At 35.1% G+C, this 17,191-nt stretch overlaps 1 long non-coding RNA gene across 1 annotated transcript; it reads left to right on the top strand.

Annotated features, from left to right (window-relative positions):
* LOC136830581 (uncharacterized) lies at positions 1-17,164 on the top strand. The gene is made up of 6 exons (XR_010850668.1): positions 1-134; positions 2,100-2,294; positions 6,658-6,885; positions 8,395-8,515; positions 12,130-12,248; positions 16,826-17,164. It is a non-coding gene; the product is annotated as an uncharacterized lncRNA (long non-coding RNA).
* The last annotated feature ends 27 nt before the right edge of the window (positions 17,165-17,191 follow it).

Raw genomic sequence — 17,191 nt, 5'->3', positions numbered from 1 at the left:
AGCAGTATCGGCTAAACATTCCGGCAAGAGGGTTATTATAATGATGATGATAAGCTATTATAATGATGATGATAAGCTTCTTGCCCCCTTCAGTATGTACAGAGATCGGATAGCAGGCCTACAAATTTAATCAGGTAAGTAAGTGTAAGGGCTCAGTGCTCTATCTTTCTCACACTTCTCAGGACACATACTCAGTGCGTAGGGCCTCAAAAAATGTATAAAGTTTGATATTTTTTTCAAATTCATGCAAGAGGCATAAAATGGTTAAATTATTTGCTGATGGAAAGCCTTAGTATGAAAACACCTACAAATGCATTCTTCACTGGTTAAGGGTGCCAATGGAGCCTGTCGGCATAAGCTTTTCACATTAACTTCACCATAGTGTTATGGATAACTTAAAGGTATGTACCCTCAACATTTAGGAAATGGTTAAGGTACATGTTGCATTGAGGCTATGGACTTTAAAACACTCTGCAGAGACACTAAACAGGTCAAGTAGGTCTAGAGTTCACTATAACAGTCAGCATTAAGAAAGTATGGTGTCCCGAACAGACCACAAGTGTGTTGCATTCTACTTATGAGCTTATTCATGCTCCGTATTCCATATTAATTGCCAAATCCGCAATAACATAACTGAATAAAGTCTTAATAGTTTGTAATTGCATCTGAACTAAGATTATTTGAAAGCGTCTGGAGCTAGACTTATGTTGACTCCGTTCGTTGGCTTTACTATTCACAGAAAATATTAAAGATTCTTTGGAAATCCTGTCTAGATAGCTTCGTGCCTCACAAAACATATCTTAAACGTAAAACATATTTTAAACATTATTCCAGTTTCCATGTAACCCAAGTTACATGATTTAATATAGCATGCAGAAGTGTGGCTTTCAGGAAGGAATGGGCCTAATGTGGACCTTTCTGCAATGTTACAGCCTCAGATAGGCCTAGTAGTTGTTATTTGACATCCTTAATGTTGTTACAAGCCACGACAACTTATAAATTTTCACAACAACTTATTAAATTTTCCCAATAACTTATTGATTTTCTTGTTCCATAGAGAGATGGGAATGTTGTGAAAACTTTCGTGCATTTGCACAAATATTAAAAGGTCCTAAACTTGCAGAAGGGTAGAGATTAAGAACAAACATCAATAAAAAGAATTAATATAATTCACCGTCGAATATTTAAACTAAAACCTTCTCAAAGGAACGTTTTTCAGAAGAGCTCTAGAATTCCTAATCTATCTTAGTTAGCCATACTTATTTGTCATAGAAAACGAGCGTGTTACAATTTTGGATCGTTTTCTGTGGAGTCTCTCTCTCTCTCTCTCTCTCTCTCTCTCTCTCTCTCTCTCTCTCTCTCTCTCTCTCTCTCTCTCTCTCTCTCGCCAATAGGATTAGCAATATTCACCTTACTCGCAAAATATTCTTGACTCATGTTATTCATTTAATTTTATTTACATGTTTTATTCAGTAAATTTTATCGACTTATTCATATAATTTTCTTTACTCATTCATTTAATTTTTAATCTTAAAATTATCAGTTCCATTTTTTCGTATTTTTTTTTTATTTTGATACCTAGAGTTGGTTTATTTTTATTTTTCGGTTTCAATTCCTCTTTAAAGCAATTTGTTAAAAATTCAATTCCTCTTTAAAATAATTTTTAAAAATCCAGTTCTTCTTTATAACAATTTTAAAAATCCAGTTCCTCTTTAAACAATTTTTAATCCAATTCCTCTTTAAAACAATTTTTTAAAATCCAGTTCCTCTTTAAAACAATTCTTTAAAATCAATTCCTCTTTAAAAAAATTTTAAATATCCAATTCCTCAAAATTTCTTAAAAATCCAATTCCTCTTTAAAACAATTTTTAAAAATCCAATTCCACTTTAAAACAATAATTCCTCATTAAATTTTTTTCTACTCCAATTCATCTTTAAAACAATTTTCAAAAATCCAATTCCTCTTCAAAACAATTAATTCCACACATCCCCACTACAGGAAGTGGCATTTAACCAATTCCTGCCATTCCTCTTTGAAATAATCAAAAAATTCCAATTCTTTTAAAATAATGAAGAAATTCCACATTTCCCTGCTACAGGAAGTGGCATCTAAGCAAAACCAGCCTAAATTCGCTTCTGGTCCTGGTGGAGGCTCCTGATTGGCCCAGAGGGAGAACTGCTTCGTTGTTCATTGAACTGCCGGAACTGTCCATCTGGGTTAGTTCACCTGAGACACCTCTGAAGACCGGAAGTGGTTCCACCGGGAATATTCGAATATTGTGGAACTTCTAAAGGTAATTATTTATTTTCACGGTTTCTGTAGTGGGCGACTTGTAAATCGTTATTGTAAAAAAGGAGATTTTATTATTTTCCCGACGGTGTTTTAGCCAAAAGGCTGTTGTAGCCTTAGGTACACGGCAGCTATAGGTATGTTCCCGGCCTGGGATCTTTTTTCATTATTTTCCCGGCGATGTTTTAGCCGAAAGGTATTTAGCCTTGGGTGCACGGCAGCCATGTTTCCTGCCTAGATTTAAAAGTAGTTTATTATTTTCCCGGCGATTTTTCAGCCCAAGTTAGGTAATTTTAGCCTTAAGTACACGGCAACCATGTTTCTGACCTCGGGTTTGAATGGATTAGTTTATTTTCCCGACGGTTTTTAGACAAAAGGTATTTGTAGCCTTAGGCACACGGCAGCCGTGGTTTCGGCCTCGGATTTAAAATTAGTAGTTTGCTATTTTCCTGGCGATTTTTTTACCCCGAAAAACCATTTGTAGCCTTGGGTACACGTCAGCCACGTTTTATGCCTGGGATTTGAAAGGAGTATTTCATTATTTTCCCGGCGGGTTTTCAGCCCAAGTATTTGTAGCCTTAGGTACACGGCAGCCATATTTTATGCCAGGGGTTTGAAAGTTTATTATTTTCCCAGTTTTTTTTTTTTTTTTTATTTTACCCCAAAATAAAACATTTATAGCCTTAAGCACACGGCAGCCATATTTGCGTCGAGAGAATCTGGTCTAGCGGAAACGACAGTCGTGCAGATAAGGGAAGGAACGAGATGTAGGCCCGTTTTACGTGTGGTTATGGACGAAATATTGCATTTCCGGTTGGGCGTTTAGTTGGTGTATAATTCAGTAAACGATAAAATTTGGGCGTATCGGAAGTATAATTAACCTGTTTGGAGTCACTAGGTCTAATAGTTAGGTTGAATGCCATTAAAGACAGGTTGTCAAATTACCCATTACAGATAGGCCTATTTAGGCATCAGAATGATCTCTCTCTCTCTCTCTCTCTCTCTCTCTCTCTCTCTCTCTCTCTCTCTTTACGGAAGCAGTCTCGGCAACCTTAGGCCTATACCCGTGGCCTCACTGTCAGTATTATTCGAGAAAAATTATTAAATTTGGTCAATTCATAAAATAGTTAATACGTGTTAGTAAAGAAACATTTATTTTAAGAGTCTTTCTTGTTATAGGCCTATTGTACGACAGATGCTGGTTTGTGGTAGATTTCCAAGGTAGTTATAGTAATAGCATGTGATTATCTTTAATTGAGCAACTAGATTTTAAACAATTACTTTTTTGGTCTGAATTACTTTGCGGGTTACGTCTAGTTGATCCTGATACAATTTAAACTTCCTTATAGTGAAACTTAGGCTTTCTGAACTTTTTGTTCCTGCAGGCTAGTGGAAAGTTTTCCTTCAGGATTGAATTATGAACTGCTTTATCTCTCTCTCTCTCTCTCTCTCTCTCTCTCTCTCTCTCTCTCTCTCTCTCTCTCTCTCTCTCTCTCTCTCTCTCATGTCCGTTATGGCCAGACAAGTTTTTAAAACTCCCTGTAACCGGTTTGTAGTTGAGCCGTTTTCATTTTAAATCATTTTGGTATTTTAGGCACTGTTTAGGGTAGAGGTTCACGCTTTAAATATATTCCTTTGAAAAGGCAAATCACTTAATTAGTCTTCCAAAGCTGTGGTGCTGCTCAGACTCCATTAAAATTCAGTTTTGAAAAGTTAAAATCATCCTTAACGGAAAGTTCTTCTCCATTAGCCTAACACTTACTCCTTCCGATAGCAATTAACTCCGAAACGGATTAATCCGTACGTTAATTTGGTCAAATATCGATTTCATTTTAATTAGTACTTGGATGATAATTAGTTAATTCACGGGAAATGGGACCAATACATTAATAACAGATAAGAAAAATCTGATGGTGTAATGCAATGCAGTGTTACCATCTGTTGCTAACAGTAGGCCTACTTTGAAAACAGATGACTCTAGATAAAGGGAACGAGATTGCAGCCTCGAATTTAAGCTACACATTTAAAAATAATTAATTATTCAAGTAACAGTTTAGTATGAGTCTAAATAAACTGATACTTCACACTTCAATTTGATTTCCAGCTGACTGGAATACGCTCTGCGCTGGAACAAAAGTTTCATCTTGAGAGGTCGTTGGAGTGGAAAAACTAATTAATCAGTCTTATTGCTGGTGATATTATAAAAAGTTAGCTCATATTTTACCTGCATTTTTGTCAAGTTTCATATTTTAACCCGATTACGCCTTCAGTCAAGAACGATCTACGTAATTTAGTACTTTCAAAATTTGATGAAGTTATTTTGAAAGCTGCCTTATTTGTTAAAAGGGGAAAACAGCGTATTGACCCGGGGGTGGGGGGAGCTGTAAGTTTTATTTAGTGGACTAATTTCTACAGTAATTTGTTGAAATGATTAAGTGTCCAATTACGACTACTGTAGTCTACAAGAATAGTTTAGCGGTAGAGAATTAGTTGTGAATAATACGTAATTGCGTTTTTCACAACTGGCAGCCATTAAATGTAATGCGTTCAATCAAGAGAAAGTGGTGTCAGATTAGACAGGAACCCAGAACCAGGCAGAGACAAACAAAATGTTAAAGTGTGGTTTGAAGTTCGCTTTGCCAAAATGTGGTTTGAAGTTCGCTTTGCCAAAATGTGGTTTGAAGTTCGCTTTGCCAAAATGTGGTTTGAAGTTCGCTTTGCCAAAATGTGGTTTGAAGTTCGCTTTGCCAAAATGTGGTTTGAAGTTCGCTTTGCCAAAATGTGGTTTGAAGTTGCATGCCAAAATGTGGTTTGAAGTTCGCTTTGCCAAAATGTGGTTTGAAGTTAGCTTTGCCAAAATGTGGTTTGAAGTTCCTTTGCCAAAATGTGGTTTGAAGTTCGCTTTGCCAAAATGTGGTTTGAAGTTCGCTTTGCCAAAATGTGGTTTGAAGTTCGCTTTGCCAAAATGTGGTTTGAAGTTCGCTTTGCCAAAATGTGGTTTGAAGTTCGCTTTGCCAAAATGTGGTTTGAAGTTCCAAAATGTGGTTTGAAGCTTTGCCAAAATGAAAATGTGGTTTGAAGTTGCTTTGCCAAAATGTGGAGTTAGCTTTGCCAAAATGTGGTTTGAAGTTCGCTTTGCCAAAATGTGGTTTGAAGTTCGCTTTGCCAAAAGCTTTGCCAAAATGTGGTTTGAAGTTAAGCTTTGCCAAAATGTGGTTTGAAGTTGCCAAAATGTGGTTTGAAGTTCGCTTTGCCAAAATGTGGTTTGAAGTTCGCTTTGCCAAAATGTGGTTTGAAGTTCGCTTTGGCAGTTTGTTTAAAGCCATTGCCTATAGGCCTACCAGTCATATATGGACTAGTACCTTTTAGACCTATGGCTAGACATCGCAGCCTCCACGCCTCTTTTAGTCCCTAAATATTTTACCCCAGTAGACATTTCGAGACATTATGGAAGGTATTTTTAATGTATGTGACGCAATGCCAATAAATAAAATGTCAAATGGCGGTTATCAGGTTAGAATGAGCCATGTAAACGAACTTTGTAAAGAAGTAACTGGACGTAAATTAAACTACTCTGCCGTGATTCAGTTTCAAAACTGTGTTAATTGTTTTTTACTTAAGTTTGAGATTATATTGTGGCTTTAGTGATTTTTTTTAGTATTTAAAAGAATGAAAAGAAACTTGAATGGAACAGAACATTGATAGTCTTGATTAAATACGAGAAGAAAAAATAAATCACAGAAGTTACAAAGGTTTAAATAAGAGGTTTGGAACCCAGTTTTTAAAAAGCACATTACAAGAATCATATGGAAATTTGTAACAGCAAGAAAGGTTTTGTGACAACCCACATTTTTTGGGTCTTTTTTTTTTTTTTCCTAGAGGATAATGGAGCAAAGACCGTCTTCAGACAAAATATTCGAGCCCACATAAACAGCCAATCCCAAATAAATCATAGTTGATGCTAAATAATGGACGTGCAGTCTGGTTACAGTGTAAGGTAACAGTGTAATTGTGACTTTTCAAAAGTCATATACTATCATTGAATATATTTTGTGAGAAATATGGTTGATGTAACCTTGAGACAGTTAGCAATGGCAGAATTTGTAGTTTCTACCGTATGGGAATGAAACAACAGTGGTAGATTTAATGCCTTGTTCCAGATCACAGTGACTCAACTGATAGTTCAGAAAAATAAAAGTCAGTTGAGTTAACAGATTGGTACTGATGACCTTAGTTTGATCATAATCTATATACAGTTGTTTAGGTGCTGATTGATTTTTTATGAAATTTGGAAATTTAAATATTTAGGAAATGCTATAAATTTCTGTCCTTAGCCACCAGAATGTTTAAAACTTTTTTTTTTTCAGAAAGACCTTACCGTAAGCCAAGAGATAATCCTGTTCTCCAGTGGTTTCATCAAGTCAGTAATCTTAGGTGGCTATAGAAGATTATGTACACTACCTGAAAGGTAAAAGTGAAAGGAACTGCATAGTACAGTATGCAATGTGTCAGACCTATAGTTTGCAGAGAGTATTGCATCATGGCAGCGAAGTTCCTGTAGACCAAGATTCTGTAAGAATTTTGAAAGCAAAAAGGTAAGAAGTGTTGAATTCAGTCATTAGCCAAAAAAAAGTTTAGAGTTTTCTCATTTCAGAATATTTGGTGATAATGGAGTTTGTAAAGGAATGAAAATTATTTAATCACAGTTACACCTCACCTTAAAAATGCTTTAGGGGTAAGGCTAATGACAAGTAGAAAGTCTGTTTAAGTAACAAAGACCTTATATTATAGCTTGCCTTAGAATAGTATGTGGATACAGCTAACTGCAGTTCCACACAGTTCCTAGCCTAATTAACCGATAATTTACACCTATATGAGTTGGTGTTACGTATCTAGAACGACGTGGAAGAATTACTGCAGTGTTTTCATTTGGTCAAAAGTTTCAGAAAATTTTAAAATCAAGCTTAACTTCCCTTGAGAATATTAGTGGGACCTGTGAGCTGGTTGACGTGTACAGTGCAATCTGCTGATCAGCAGAAATAATTTAGTTGATTCATAGCAGCACTTCGCAGTCATTTGTTGTCTATAGTGAGTCTTGGCTGATGCTCTCATCAGCTGTTTCATAATGTAGCGTTCCATTTCCAGACTTGTTAGTACAGCTACCGGACTTGGAAATAGGGTAGTATGTAGGTCTACAGGATACAGGTTTGGAAACTCCTGTAAATACAGACTAATCGAACAGACTACCTGGGTTCGATATGAGATACCTTCCAGGCTTTTCATTATGAATAGTCATTGGGTACAAGACTGAACTCAAAAGCAATGAATTTTTAGAGTAGATGAAACCTTATTGCCCTGGGCATCTACTCGAGTAGCTGAACTGATACTACAGTATATTGTAATATGGAGCCATCACATAGTTTGAGTCATATATTTTCAGCAGCTTTTCAAACTCATATCTCATTTAGGCCAGAAAGCTGGGGATTAAGTCTTATTTGTAGACCCAACCACAGACAAGAGGAACTAAGTGCTCTTATCAGATATATATAGATATATAATTTTGTTAGCTGTTAAAGAAACCATTCTTCTTATATGGTAACAGTAAGAAGGGTGTGTATGGCTGTCCTAATATGTTATTCTTTGGCAAAAAAAACACTAAATGTGTACAAACCCACTAGTATGTGGATAAGGTAGTCTTGCTAGTTCAGATTGCATGGTAGTTTTAACAATAACAAGGAGTATTTAGACTAAAAATTGTTGAATAAAACTGAGCAATGGTCATATGAACATTTTTTTTTTTTTTTTTACAAAGCTCGCAATATAAAAAGTCCGAGAATACATTAATGTTCCCAATATGGGTCCCTACAGAGCTGGGATTTCAGGTACTCTGTTGGAAAAACTTTTTTTAAAGAATTTTTATAGTTATTTTAACATGAAGGATTTTGCACTACCAAACCAGTTTACCAAAGTTACAAGCAATCTTTGTAGCTCTTGACCTGTACACTGATTAGAAAATATATAAATTTTAAAAGTAAATTGAAAAATGTAATGCGAGAGTTTTCAGTCATAAGCCCAGAAAAGTCTAATTTTTCATATACTTCCAGTTTGATGATGATGGAGTTTAGATCAAGAAACAAATTGTGCAGATGGAACTTGGAAGAACTCTGTACATCTGTGTGGTGAACTATATTAGTCTCAACTGAAGGATTACATCGTGACTACTTGGTAGTTGTTAAAAGCGAGATGGTAAATTCAACGTAACTAGCCATGTGTAGTGTTAAACATATTGATGAGTTATGTAAAGAGGTAGACATGTAGGAACAGTTGATAAATGTGAATAATTAACTTCTGTTTTCTAGTATCTTTTGTAGTACTGTTTTTTTTTTTTTTTTTTTTATACAACCTTCTGTAACAGTTTGGCTTTGAATGTCCAGTGGGGTTTAGGATCTTCAACAAAAAGGATAATAAATTTTCCAAGATGATGAATGGACCAGAAATTTTTTACTTGTTGTAATGGTACACAATTTAGTTTGCAAGAAAATTGCTCCTGGTTTGAATTTTCAAACTGTTTAGAATTACAACACATCTTAAGACACTTTGAGCGTCTGGCCTTTCTGATAAGTAACAAGAGACCCTATACTATATCCTGCACTTGAATTTTTTCTGATCTTATATTTAACAGTAATTCCTTGTAGTCCTAACTTAAACTACCCTGTACATAACTCTTAACATTCAATTTAAGAGATATATTAACAAATTTATCACATCCAAAATGGGGTACATAGTAAGAAATAATCAAAATATGGTAGCTGATAGGTACAAAGTCCTCAAAGTTGAGCTGTTACCTTCGAGTCTTTGCATGTTTTGAAGCAAGACTGTTAATAAGACCTGTCTCAGACAACAGTGGTGTAAAAGATTGGTGGTTGAAATCTTGCTGTGTAGATGCAGGAGCTATCACAAACCTTGTTCACTTGGGGCTTCCAAAGGCCAACTCAGTGACCTTACCTAACCCAGCCATTCATTCTGCTGGAGAAAAAGTAGGGCTTGGCAATACAGATGTTTTTAAATACCATGGAAGATGATTTCATCAGTGACTAGACAAAACAATTGAAGTACAAAAACAAAAGGCCTTAAATGCCAATCTCTCTGGGAACTTTGTCTGCAGTGAGTGAATGCAGCCTGATAGGCCAAATGATTATTGTGCTGTATTCAGAAAAACTATTTTTATCTGCTTAGTAATATTTGCATTTTGTAGGCTTTAGGGGTCAATACTGAGCTTCTGTTTTTTTCACTAAATCCCTTTTTTTAGTGTTTTATTTCAAGGAGCCTAGTACTTCATGATTTTAATGGTGCAAGTTTTGGGTTCTCCAAACCCACTGATCTTCATCTTTTCCAAGTGCGCTATCAGACTTAACATTCAGTTATTCTCATCTTCAACTGATATGACAAAATGGGGTTGCCAGTCAGGGAGGGGTTACTAGAAGAAAAGTACAATTGTTGAGTTGGCAGTGCCCCAGAAGGGGCTTCCTGCAGCTGAGTGGATAAGCCTGTCTGAAATTTAGTTGTGGTGAAACCTTGGTATTTCCCCACCCCTTGCCTTTGAAGTCTCTGCAGTTCTTGCATTAATGGGTAGACATGTTAGCAGTTCTCTTGCTATGCTTTAGTTTGCTTCCTTGGATGTTAAACATGGTTACCAAGAGTTAGCTCAGTTTGCTTCAAAGACTGTAATACTGCTTTTGAGCATCATGTGCCATCACTTCCTTTTATCTTATAATCAAATTTACTTTTGTTCAATCTCTACACTCTTTCTTTGACTGGTTTTCCTGTACCTTAGATGCTTGCATTGCATGTTAAGTACTTTTTAATTACTTCAATTTTAATATTATTTGGTATGATAAGTTTTCCAAGGCTTCAAAACCATCTCCATGGAGGCTGAGCAAGTTTGCCCCCACTCCCAGAAAGGCCCTTTTTCCCAAAAGTTATATTACCAACATCTGAAGTCTTTTCCTTAAGATATTGTTAGTTTCAGATGTCCAAGACATGCGTCTGCTTCTCTCATTTCAAAGTACCAGAATATTTCCCAGATTTACAGTGATATCATCTGTTTGGGGAGACCTTGCAAGCAAATTAGGATCATAATTAAAAGATATCATGTTCTTTTTTAAAATAGCTAAAAGACAAGATGTAGAGGATCAGTGTTTGTATAGACAGAAGTAGTCAGCTTTGGAGAAGCTATTATAAATACACTCAGAAGATAGGTCACAAAGAAGTGCTCAGAATTACTTGACAGACTTTGACTCTGTTAATGAAGCAGGCAAGAAAAGGGTAGTTGCCAGTTATGCACTGTCAGACATAGCAACCAGTCCTTGTCCCCATTTGAATTACACACACACACATTCAAGAACAAATTAAAACCATTTGAAGTTTGTACAGCTTTTGAAAAGTACTGTTTTGTAGAAGCAGCAAAATGAGACTAACAGACCTCTTTCCTTTCAAGAATCTCGTGTATTTATGAAAGGTGAAATGTGCCCAGCACTAAGGCTGCAGACTACTAAACCCTACTTTGAAGTCTGCCACCTATCTAGTACTGTAGATAAAAAAAATAGACAGTATGGTTGTTCAGTTCCTTTCTCCACTGATAGATTGACACTTCAGTTGATTAGAATTGCTGAAGAAGGAAGCCTCTTCATTTTTTGCTCTATAGTTCCAGTGAAACTGAAATTAACAGCAAAGCCTAAGCCAGTGATGGTGTTGCATCCCAGATCAAAGCTTGTAAATTCAATCAAGTTTATCTCTTGCATTCCAACCAGGGTGCAAACTACTGGTGAATTTGTACCCAAGGCTGTTGAGTTTAGTAAAATTTAATTTTTCATAATGTAGGTGCTTTCTTCAGGAAATGAAATATACCAAGGAACCTAACCACGAACTATTACAAAGTCATAGTAATTACCAATAACATTCATCTATAACAGTGTTGGCTGTTTTCAAGCTAAGAGCATGTTTGAAAATCACAGGTTTGTCCTTGCATTTTGAGGTCTTTTGAGGTCCATTGTATATCTCAGTAATATGTCCCTGAAAGAGAAAACCCTAAGAAAAATCTAAATGTACTTTTATACATAGTATACATATAACATTCCCCACAAGTGGAAAATTCATCCAAAAACTTGAGTGGCATAAAGTAAAATTCTTCAAACTGTGGAGAAAATACCATAAGAGACAATTTCCAGGTCTTGGAAGAGCAGATGTGGCTCAAAGAATACTATTACTGAAGAGCTGATATTTTTGAGACTAGTATAAAACCAACTTGTTTCTGTGTAAGCAACTGAACAGGCTTGGTGGCTGCTGTTGCAGAAGACTGTTATCCGTAACAGGGATTATCAATCTTGCAAGAATTGGAAACAAAAAAACAAGATGCTTCTTTTCTCCATTCAGTTAGCTAGTTGCATTATAGAGAAGAGTTTCAACTCTTTGAAAATTCCATCATAGAAATATATGAATAGCTCATTTATTGATGGAAAATAATTATATCAGAATCTAAGATCATTCTCAGACTAACTTTGCTCTGTTGTAGAACGTAGCTGACCAACATGAAAGTGCCAACCAGATTTATACTAACCATTTTTCTTTGTCAATTGTTTGTATGCCACTTCAGGCTGTAATATAAGTAAGATACAAAACTACAGTACTATTCTCTACTCTGAAATAGTGTACAGTATGATGTATACACATTCTGTATGCAGTAGTAGTCATTGTCAACTCATTCAAAATAAGTTATTGCATGTTGCATGATCAAGCTTAGTTGTAGCCATAACAATCTAATGATTTTTTGTCATTTTCAGGCTGAAGATGCATATATACAGAGCCAGTATTTGCAGTTTCCATCCCAAGAGAGTGGTCTTCCAGAGTGGTCTTCGTTCTTTCAAACTCCTGTCCTTTGACATAGCCGTCAAATTTGCAGGCAAGTAAGGGTTCCTAGTGAATACTGGTGAGGTTCTTACCGTTATCACTTGTTATTGAGAGGTTTGGTATATAAGATACAACAGTTTTAGCTCTCCATTCAACTTAAGACTTGTATGGAATGGAATTTAGGTGGCTTGGAAGAAAGGTTGTGGAATCAAAATGCATCAGAACAATTTGCAACCAAGTAAGGGGTCCTGGTCAATACGGGTGAGGTTCCTAGTGTGGGCACTTATTGGGAGGTTTGGTATATAAGGTACAGCTGTCCTAAGTTTCCTTCAACTTCTCACTTGTATGAAGTGAAAATTGGGTGGCTTGGAAGAAAGTTTGTGGAGTCAATTTTTAGCACTGTTGGTGGCTGAAATCATCAGACGGAATTTGAAAGTACTGTACCGTGCATGAGTAAGATTAACACAGGAGTTTAACATTGCCATTTTAGTCTGCAAGAAACTCTCATTGTCTGATATTTTGTAAACAGTAGGATGTAAACCCACTGGTCAGTGTAGTTAGAGTTTTGTAACATTTGCTACAGACTTGAAATATGTTCACATGTCAGCAACTTTGAAATTATTTTTATTCCAGTTTGCACAGATATCTAGACTTCAAAAGATGAGAGAGATATATATTTTGTGAAAGTGGTATCAGTGGTCTTCAGGAGCTCACAAGCTGACCACTTAATAATTGATTTAGACTCTACTTGGAAAGTATTTATATTTTTCAAAATCACATCCTTAGTGCCTAAGCCTAGAACAATTAAAACATTTTTCAAATTTACAGCACTGTAATTTTGTTTTTGAGAATTTGATACTCCAGCCAACCTGGAAAACCTAAAAAAAAAAAAACTTGCAGTGATGAGAAAATAGTTGAAACAAAATCAAGAGCTAATGATTTCTATAGAAAAGCATTTTACCTGTAAAATAATTATTTATTATTATTATTATTATTATTATTATTATTATTATTATTATTATTATTATTATTATTATTATTATTATTATTAATTATTCAGAGAATGAACCCTATTGATATGGGATAAGCCCACAAGGACCATCGACTTGAAATTCAAGCTTACAAAATAATGTGGTGTTCATTTGAAAGAAGTTACAGAAGATACTAGGATACAGAGAAAGCACCAGTCAGTTATTATAAAGAAATGTTAATAAGAAATGTTAATAAATAAATAGGCAAACCTACAACTAGATGATTAAAGTACAAGGTGAATTGTTTTAGGTTAGTAATGCATTGCCCCCTGCAGAAATGACTGTGTATCAAAACTGTCTTTTGATAACAATGATCTGATAGTAAAATTTCAAGTGCAGGCATTCCTTAAGGTCCTTTGCAGCGTTCCCTCGGCTCCTAGCTGCAACCCCTTTCATTCCTTTTACTGTACCTCCGTTTATATTCTCTTTCTTCCGTCTTACTTTCTTCAACCCTCTTTCAGAATATTTTCAGCTCTGAATGACCTTACAAAAGTATACCTTAGTTTTACCAGACCACTGAGCTGATTAACAGCTCTCCTAGGGCTGGCCCGAAGGATTAGACTTATTTTACTTGGCTAAGAACCAATTGGTTATCTAGCAACGGGACCTACAGCTTATTGTGGAATCCGAACCACATTATAGCAAGAAATTAATTTCTATCACCAGAAATAAATTAGGTTCCAATGCTCGTCTTTTGGCCTAAACTTTATATTCTAGTTCTAAATCCAAGGGTGGGATGCTGATGAATGTAATGTAAAAAAAAAAATGCAGAAACTGCTCCATTTATTATGTTATATACTGATTTATAATAAAATGGTTGTATTTTTATTACCAAAAGTTAAACAAGGAAAACTATCTTTTTAGGGCTATCAACAGATTAGGTGGGCTATCAACTTACTAGGTTAAGTTCAGGAAACATTTATTATGTAAAATGAAAGGGGTACAAATGGGCATATAGTAAATGAATCACTTTAGAAGACAACAAAACATGCATTACAAAATGTAAAATGGTCGTGGGGTTGTGGTGATGCTTATACAATGTATAGGCCTATACTATATAGTAGCTTATACAAATAGTACAGTGTATAAATACTGTAGAAGCTTATACAGTGTTTTAGTAGTAGTTTATACATGTACAATGTATAAATAGTAGCGTATACATGTACAATGCATAAATAGTATACAGTATGAAAGTTTTTCTTGTGTGTCCTAATTTGGGTTGCATTCTTAAAGTTCTGTGCCATGTTGCCTGTTCAAATGATTGTATGATGATTACGGACTTTGTAAATGATTCTCCAATAAGCAGATACCGAGAATAATTTCTCTCTCTCTCTCTCTCTCTCTCTCTATTCTCTCTCTCTACATCTCTCTCAGAAAAATGCCTTGTAAATATCTCTAACTAGAAGATAATAAGCAAAATGTTCTATATTTGGCAACATTGAGCTGAATTCTTAACTATAATTGGCAACATTGCAGCTGAATTCCTAACTATAATTTTTTTCCAGTTTTGGTAAGTTTTGAAGAGTTTGCAGAAGCATTCAGTGAATGAAGAATAAGGCTTTATTATATTGTAATTTTGTAATTACAATCAAGCCAATTTGCCTGCTATGAAGTGTGTAGATGTAAAAATTGTTAGCCAGTACTGTAGGCAAGAGGTACATGACAGTAATTTTCTCAGTGTTTAGAACAGTTTACACCTGATACTGTGCTATTTAGAACCCCAGAGTTCAAGCGAAGATGCAATGCATTGACTACCCTGAAGACAGTTCACATTGTATTTAACAAATTTGTTTATATTTTTATGTATCTTTTTCTTTTCTAATAACTGATCTCTTCTTCCTGTTTCCTGTTATCTTCTGTAGATTCTTTCAGATGAGCACCATATTCTTTGGAAGCCTGAATTTCAAGTCAGTGGCCCCATTAGGCTTGTTTCATATAAATGGGGATGTTTATCTTCTGAACGAATATATAAAGTAATAATTGTAATCATAATAATAGTAATAGTAGTAATAATACTGTATCATTACATAAGAGTAAATTAGTGTCTCTAGAACAGTGTTAAATTTCTACTGATGGTACCACTACCACCACAAGGCAGCCAAGCTAACTACAAATAAAAGGTTACTCCCTTCACAATTGGTATTCATGGCAAACCAGCAAGAACAAGAATTAATTCTAATCTAGCTCAAACATAAAAGTTTTATCTTTGACATTGTATCTGTTCAGTTCACATTGTATCTGTTCAGTTCAGCAGTTATGTTGGAATTACTTTTAACAGACATGAATGTTGAAGTCTGCAAGTATGTGCATGAAGTACTTGTTGAAATTCTGGTTTATAAATGCTCATTCTCTGAAGCACAGCAGCTGTGATGTAAAGATGGCAGGGTAGTAAGGAAAGTGCTTTAAAGCAGTAAGAAGCCAGTAAATTTCAATCCCAAAGAATTTTTTTCATATTAAACACATTTTTAATCATCCTAATGCAGTGTCAAAAATATCTAGAGAATAATTTCCAAAAGATTCACCTTTATTAAAAATTAACATTCCATATTTTGTTAGGAGCTAGAAATTGCCTCTGGCTTTGAAGAAAGTTTTTATAAGAACCTTTTAATACAGTCATTATAAATGCTGTATACAATTTTGAAGTTTCTGATCCCACAACCATACTTCATTAAATATAAGCATTCTTTTTAGTTAATAGTCCTCTAATGTATTCTGACTTGACAATATGACATGAAGTATGTGGAAGACATGGTGTGTTTGTTAATCAGGAAGAAATTTTCAATTTGGGTACAAATCAAGAAGTGTGGCAAAAATGTTGACCTATATGCAGATGTGTATTTTTATCAGGTAATTTTAATGACAATCAGTAATAAATTTAAGCTTGGAAGTGATGTATATGTATAATTTATTAAAGTATCACTTACAAGCTATGGTCCGTCTATATTATAGTCCTTTACTGTATAGCTTTCATGGTCTTAATATCTCAAACACATTCCTTATAGTGTGTATAAGGTCATACATGTTGAGAAGAGTAACTATATTTAATATAAATTTGTAGTACTTTGGTTTTAGTCTAATCATACTTAGTCCACAACTGATCTAACAACATTACTTTATTTTGCTTTCAAATTATTCCTCGTTAGCATTTTTGTAGCCAACTGATCTCACAATATTGGTGTTTTGCTTTCAAATTATTCCTCGTTACCATTTTTGTAGCCAACTGATTCATACTTAGTCCACAACTGATCTAACAATATTTTGTTTTGCTTTCAAATTATTCCTCGTTACCATTTTTGTAGCCAACTGACTCCACAACTGATCTAACAACATTATTTTGTTTTCAAATTATTCGTCGTTACCATTCAACTGATTCATTTAGTCCACAACTGATCTAACAATATTTGTTGTTTTGCTTTCAAATTATTCCTCGTTACCATTTTTTTTGATTCATACTTAGTCCACAACCGATCTCAATATTGGTGTTGTTTGCTTTCAAACTATTACCATTTTTCAGCTAACTGAAAGACTGATTAGATCAGTGTGATGTTGAAATGATTCAGAAAAGCTTCATCATTAACTGATAAACTTGTTTTTACAGTTTGAATGTTCGTCACTAGGAAGGTATAGTTGAAATTGCAGAAGCAACTACAGAAGTCACGAAGGTCGTTCCAGCTATGAAATCATCTGCTTGTGTGGTGTCAAAAGAGGTGAAGATCCCTGATGTGGGACGGACCAACTAGATCCCTGATGTGTGATTGACCAAGAAGTGAAGATCCCTGATGTGGGACTGACCAACTAACTTTTATAACATATGAATTGTTTTAGACAGTTAAATGTTCATCACTGGCAGGGTATGTGATTGGAACTGCAGAAGCAACTATGGCAATCACAAAGGTCATTCAAGCTTTGGTACATCCAGTTGGTTTGTTATCAAAAGGATAGACATGGGGCTTTGATCAGCCCC

This window comes from Macrobrachium rosenbergii, chromosome 47 (genome assembly GCF_040412425.1).
Source record: "Macrobrachium rosenbergii isolate ZJJX-2024 chromosome 47, ASM4041242v1, whole genome shotgun sequence".
Classification (NCBI taxonomy): Eukaryota; Metazoa; Arthropoda; class Malacostraca; order Decapoda; family Palaemonidae; genus Macrobrachium; species Macrobrachium rosenbergii.
The sequence above is the reverse complement of the archived record's forward strand: the minus strand, read 5'-3'. Positions and strand labels throughout refer to the sequence as shown.